Below are 7,027 nucleotides of genomic sequence, written 5' to 3'. Positions count from 1 at the left end.
GCCTTACATCCCGGGGGTGAGCTGTCTGTGTGTGGTTCGCGGGCTCCCCCAAACGTGGCCTCCAGTGTACTACGCTACCACGTTGTTTGAAACTGACCAAATTAATCACCAGGGGGAGAAAAGAGTGATGTAATGGGGTGTATAAAAGCCTGTGTTGCTTAGAGGCAATGTGGGGATCCTCTCTTTGGCTCAGTGGTAACGTGCGCGCGTATGAGGTGCGAGGGCCTGAGTTCAGATCCTGGCCAGACCAGTGATTAATTTGTTAAGTTTCAGGTTGGTCCTTTACAGTTACAGTATCTGTATGATTAACCTTTTAGAGCAGTGTAAGAAAACTATTCCTCGTAAACCATGTAGCTCATCATGCTATATATCTACTGTACAATAGATGCTTGTTTTACACCAGTACTATACCTCATACCAATTAATCTGGCCAGGCATGCATGGCAACACTGTTCCTGCCGAGATTCTGATTGGCTGGAGGTGTTTGTTCGATTTCGTTGTTCCTTAAACCGATACTCTCTTTATTATCAGACATGATACTGAGTTTGTCGACAATACAATCTCAAAAGCAATAAGAAATCCGTTATATACTTAACAACAATGAAATTTGTGTAGGAAGACAGAAATATAAGTCAACAAAGTATTATAACAGTCCAAGTCAAGGTCAGCATTCGCACAATTCTTTTAAATCTCCGACACTTGATAATGTAACAGAAAATTAAGGAAACCTGCTTAATCTAAGTGCTGGTGTAACACACTTTTAAATTTTAAGATCAGTCCGCATCCTTAAATCGTGCCACAACTCTGAATAATTAAAAATTCTAATGAAAAGACGAGTTGTGCGGGGAGGGGAGTTTGAAAATATTGCGAAAATCAAAGTAGGCTAAAGGAAAACTATTTCATTATATCTCCTCTATTATCACAGTAAGGACTGATCTTAAAATTTAAATGTGTGTTACACCAATGCTTAGATTAAGCAGGTTTCCTTAATTTTCTGTTACATTATCGAGTGTCGGAGATTTAAAAGAATTGTTTGAATGCTGACCTTGACTTGGACTATTACAATACTTTGTTGACTCATATTTCTATCTTCCTACGCAAATTTCATTGTTGTTAAGTATATAATGGATTTCTTACTGCTTTTGACGATTGTATCCTCGACAAACTCAAGTTATCATATCTGACAATAAAGAGAGTATCGGTTTAAGCAACAACGAAATCGACCAAACACCTCCAGCCAATCAGAATCTCGACGGGAACAGTGTTGCCATACATGCCTGGCCAGATTAATTGGTATGAGGTATAGGGGGGTAAGGTCCCTTTATAAACAAATTCCACATTAACAGTTCCATAAGATACATTGTTATATGGCTCGTAATGTGAGGGAAGACTTCTAAAAATATTTAAGAAGTCCCTATTATAGCCTTATGAAAGCTGTACCACTGTCAGATACTTGCATCAACACAAATTGATCACCAAATTAAAGATTAACTGTGCAAGAATAATTGTAATAACAGGGGAATTTAAACTCACCTTGATACAGTAGGAGAGATGACTTATGCCACATTTTTGCAGTACTTGAGGTTTAAGCAGAGCTTCACTCTTTAGCTTAGGGCTTAGTGGCCACGCAAGAACATTCCCTAACCTCCGATCAGCCGAATGCCATTAACACTCCTCAGGTGACACTACTGTGTTTACATACAGTGTTCATTTCTAAAATGCATCCTTAGTTACTTCTAGTGTGTTTGTGCATCATCGTCAGTCATTGCATGTCACGCATTCATAGCACAGTCTAAAAGAAATGCGAAAACGACACTTTAAAGGGGAGGGGGAGAGAGAGAGAGAGAGAGCCTGCTGGGCAGTTATAGGGTGTGGGTGTGCATGTATGCTTTATGCCCTTGCCTGGCCATCACCGTAACTTTATGCTTTTACAGCAATAAACATTCAGTCAGTCAGCCTACCCAGCCAGATGGCCTGCTCCGTCGTAGCCCAGCATAAGCACAATTCATACTGTTGATTCATTAATCTTGTAAAACTTGGCAATGTCCCTCACTACTCATTCACCACCCTCTAATAGTTTTGTTTCATTTATAAAGGCTCCAACATACTTGCATATGACAGCCTTGGTCATCTAATGGAGGCTCTCCACACTGCTTGATCTCTGGTAGCCTCCCTATTCATTCCCTTATGTCACACTCAATGACCTTGTCCTCAGTCTTTTTCGGTCTGTCTTACAACCTACCCCCAATGTTCACATGTCTTATTTCCACACCCAATTGTCATCCTCCATCCTCTCCACATGCCCAAACCATCTCAAGCTGCCCCTCCTCATCACAGCACCAATACACTCCAGTCTCATCTTTTCTCTCAACTCTCCTATCGTAAACCTATCCTCCCTGGGCCTCCCATTCAAGGATGCACTACATATCCATCTAATCATTGTTACTGCTGTACATTTGAGCCTACAGATATCCTCTTCCTTTACTGCCCTGGTCTCACTACCATACAGTATTACACTGCTAGCATGGTGGGAGAGAAATTGTCCCCATGCCCCCACAATAGTAATGTATGTGGCAACCACCTACCCTTGCTACCGCACTGAGGGCTGTTCCTTAAAATTAATTGTGATTCAGGTAATACAGGCAAAGATTATACGGGATTCTGACGCTCTCATGGGTTAAGGTTGGGACAATATGTGGCCCTTAGTATGGGTGAAAAGGGCTGGGGAAGGATGCCCAGAGGCATGTGTGTGCATGCATTAAGGCCATGACATCATCACCCTGTGACCATATCACCGCCTGGGTATTTTGATTGTTGAAGGCTGTGATCTGGGATTTGTATCCACAATCTTCCCACACAAGCCATAGAATGGATGGCATTAAAGGCAGAATGGTAGAGATTGGAGTGATGTGTACAGGCTGGTTAACATAAAGCAAGGGCTTACTATAATTTAATTTTTTTATAAAGAATCCATCTGTATATCACTTCCATTTTTAAGTAAGATATGTAACACAATGCTGTATATCTGGAGTTCGGTGAGCCAGAAATTTGTAGTAATGTGTAAGTACAGTATTTAATTCTTTGATGACCATTAGGGATAGCTTTATTAGAATTCATTTACTTAAGCCAAAATAAAACTACTACCATACGTGTGTGTTAGAAGTTATGAAAAGAATACCTGTTTATAACTCACTGACTCCTTAGGATATCCTTCAACTGCATAATCACAGGGATTGCCAGAATCAAATACCATGAATGAGGCTAAATAACTTTCATGTTTACAGAATAGAGGAGCCCATACTATCTTACATTCTGTTTCTGCAGTAGCTTTGTTACTTTACACAAAAAGCAAAGTTCAGTAAAACCTTGATTAATAGAATTTCTCACTATCCTTAGTTTAGGAAAAGGTCAAGATGATCATATTATCTTGACTAGAATGGCTATTTTGGAATGTATATTCTGAGAGCCTTCACTTACATACAGCATTATGGTATTCATTTTTATTCATGTATTTTGTACAGTTGTGATGTATATTCTGAGAGCCTACACTTACATACAGCATTATGGTATTCATTTTTATTCATGTATTTTGTACAGTTGTGAGACATTGAAAAAAGAAAAAAGAAACAAACATTGTTTACACACATGAGCACACCAAAGCAAGTTTGGTTAGACGGATGTGTAATGCCATAGTTAAGGGCGAAACATCTCTGCAGGATTAAGAGGATGTATGGGATTGTGTTACAGTAGTAAGGTGATGCATGCAGGTTGGGTTTGGTGATTAGGGTATGTGAAGAGAATGTTGGAAGAGTAATTAGGTGAACCATTACATGATCTTACATGGAAGGGGCAGCTTATGTAAGTGGACTTAAGAAAACATGGAATGAAGTCCTGAGAAGCTATTTGGCATTAAGGAACATGACAGGAATGTGAGAAACCATACAGAGTGAAGAGCAGAAATTGGGTGACGATGTCCGACTCAGAGAAATATGAAAAACCCTTCTAAAGAAAGTACAGTATGTGTATATGTGTATAAATGTACAGTATATAGGGGATAAGGATTACAGTATATGTACAATTCATTGTGAGAGGCAAGATTGGTTTTGTCCATGTATGTGAAGTATTCAAAGGCATTTCACCAGTTTTGTCATATTTTTTCTAAAAAGTCTATCTAATAGCTAGATGAATGTCATTTGATATTTGATTAACATTTTTCTGATAACAGTATTCAGTCCTTCAGTAAAGCTGTTCTGCAAATGATCTGCATCAGTAATGGGTGTAAATAAAACTATGTACGTTCAGGTGTTATCATATACTCCATAGCATTGAGGTAATTGCTGCAGTACCTGAGAGCATTCTTTTCTGTACAGTACTGTATTGTATTGTGGAGTACAGTGTACTGCACTTAAAAAAAAAAAAAAATTTAAAGGGATTAATCCCCAAGCCAGACATCGGATCACATAGCCCTGCTAGGGTTACGGGAGAGTGCTACCCCTCCCAGCACAGCAGCCACCGGGCGGGGTGCAAACTTGCAACCTCACTATTACGATCCCAACACCCTACCACCGAGCTACCGCGCTCCCCTACTGCGCTTAAAGAGCAATCCACTCTGTGCTTGCCAGGGAGAGGACGCCCACCGTGTTCCTCTCACCTGTAGTCCCAGGGCATAGCAGAACCGCGGCGACGCCCACTGTGCCTGTCAGGGAGGGAACGGCCTCTGTGCATCCCTCGTCTGCAGCCCCCACGAGGAGCAGGACCACAGCAACGCCCACCATGCTCGCTGGGGAGAGGACACCCACCGTGCTCCTCTCACCTGCAGTCCCAGAGCAAAGCAGAACTGCAGCAGCACCTACTGTGCCCATCGGGGAGGGAATGCCCACTATGCTTCCCTCATCTGCAGCCCCTACCGGGAGCAGGACCGCGGCGACGCCCACCGTGCTCACTGGGAAGAGGACGCCCACCATGCCCCTCTCACCTGCAGTCCCAGAGCCTAATAGAATCATGGCGGCGCCCACCATGCCTGCCGGGGAGGGAATGCCCACTGTGCTTCCCTTGTCTGCTGACTCTGCAGCACCCACTGAGGGTCACGACCTTTGCTCGCCTCACTCCTCCAGAGGCCGAATGGGATGCCCCTCCCACTCTTCCCACACCCCAAGGGGCAGAGCCGGCTCCCCAGTGGAGTCGTTGCTGGAAGGGCTCTGGAGCAGCCCTACAGTATAGTGAGTCTTGGGGTATGCTCACTACAACCAGCACCCCTATGTCACCAGTCGTTGTCGGACTCCCGGAGAAGGAGAAGCCGCAAGCAGCCCGTGTTGGACTCCCAGTGAAGGTGAGATCACAGCCTCCAGTCACCGAGGGACACCTCTGGGACTCCCGGCCAAGACCTCCCCAGACCAGCTGGCAAGCTGTCCTCCACCAAGGGTAGGCGCAAGGCAGCATGCCTACTGGCTCTATTCGGCCCCAGCCCCAAGAGCCGACACACCTATGGAGCCCCCTCCAGTGAAAGGCCTCCCTCTTTGCCGCCCAGCAGCCCTCACCTGATGATCCGGCGTACAATAGTGGGCTTGTGTCCTTTCAGAGAGTGCTCACTTGATGGGACCCCTCCCACACCTGGGTGCCACCTGCAGTTACCCTATCAGCCTTAGTCACAAACTCCAATCCCTGTATCTCCCACAGTGAGTGTAATCTGTCACATTGTATTGTGCCCAGCTACTGTATTCTTTATGGTGATATACATATACGATTGGTTAGCCTGTGTTTTTGAGCAATGTTCCTCTGGTTTCATGCTCTGGACCTGGTCTTGGAAAGAACCCAAGTCAGACCCTCATACTCAGAGAGCAAGAAGTTGAGCTCTGAGTATGTGGCATAACAATTTGAATGTCTGTTCCCTCGCTAGTCCGACACCTCACCTTTCCCTAGGTTTGAAACGAGGCTGTACCAGTCCTCCCGTCCTCCCTCTGTCCCCTCTCTTCTCCCGCCTCCACTGTCCCTGCTCCATCCCCCAACACACTCAGTACTGCCAGGCATGTCTTCCTCCCTGTCCCCCTGTTCTCGCCCATCCCTGGTTGTCTCCCTCTCCATCTCCCCACCCTCCCACACCCCCGCTTGTCTTCCATGTGTGTGTGTGTGTGTGAGTGAGTGAGTGAGTGCTGAGTGCGAGTGAGTGAATGAGTACTAAGTGAAAGAATAGGACTTAGTGAGACTAGGGAGGGGAGGTAGTAGGACTGTTTTGCTTTCTTGTTTCCTTTCCTGTCCCCCTTCCCTTCCCCACCCCCACTTGTCTCCCTTCCTCATCCCTGCTTGTCTCCTTTCCCATCCCCCCCGCCCTCCCCCACCCCCGCTTGGCGTACTGCCAGCTGCCTGCCTGACTGTAACTATCAGTTGCCCCCTGAAGCATCTTACACCACACGTCCCACCACCCTACCCTCCTGCATGTGATGTTTGATGTGCCATTTTTTAGCAGTAGTACAGTTTATGAGGATAATAACATTACCTATGGTGTTTCTGTGTCAGTCTACATTGACTGAGGTATATGAGAGTTTAGGTTTGGGTCTGGAATGCATGTCTGGCTTTTCTTCAGTATCTTATGGGAAAAATTGCTTCAATATCCGACATATTCACTGATCGAACACTCCCACTGGTACACAACACTGCCAGATATCAGGGTATGGATGTATACATATCTTGAAGGGATTAATGAAGGTCGTTTCTAGCTCCATCAATGTGAATGGTCTGCTATAATAAATGTAATTGTTTGGTGGTAATCATTAACCCTCCAAGCCTTAATTGCCCCATTGGGAGCACAGGGGCTTGGGGGGTAGGCAGCTTAGTCCGGGCAGTACAGTAGCAGGATAGAAAAGTGATTGTATGATGAGGGTTACAAGGGCTTTACACATTTACTGCATTATCCACGTCAGTAATTTTAAGCACATATTTCTATATGAAGTATTTGATGTACTAATCTATCCACCACACAGTCCTTTATTGCCCTCATTATGAGTGTAGGAGGCCTCATCTTTATCTCTCT

The sequence above is a fragment of the Coenobita brevimanus genome, chromosome 17, assembly GCF_032717465.1.
Source record: "Coenobita brevimanus isolate Jiangsu-jjx chromosome 17, ASM3271746v2, whole genome shotgun sequence".
NCBI lineage: Eukaryota > Metazoa > Arthropoda > Malacostraca > Decapoda > Coenobitidae > Coenobita > Coenobita brevimanus.
This window is presented reverse-complemented; position numbering follows the sequence as displayed.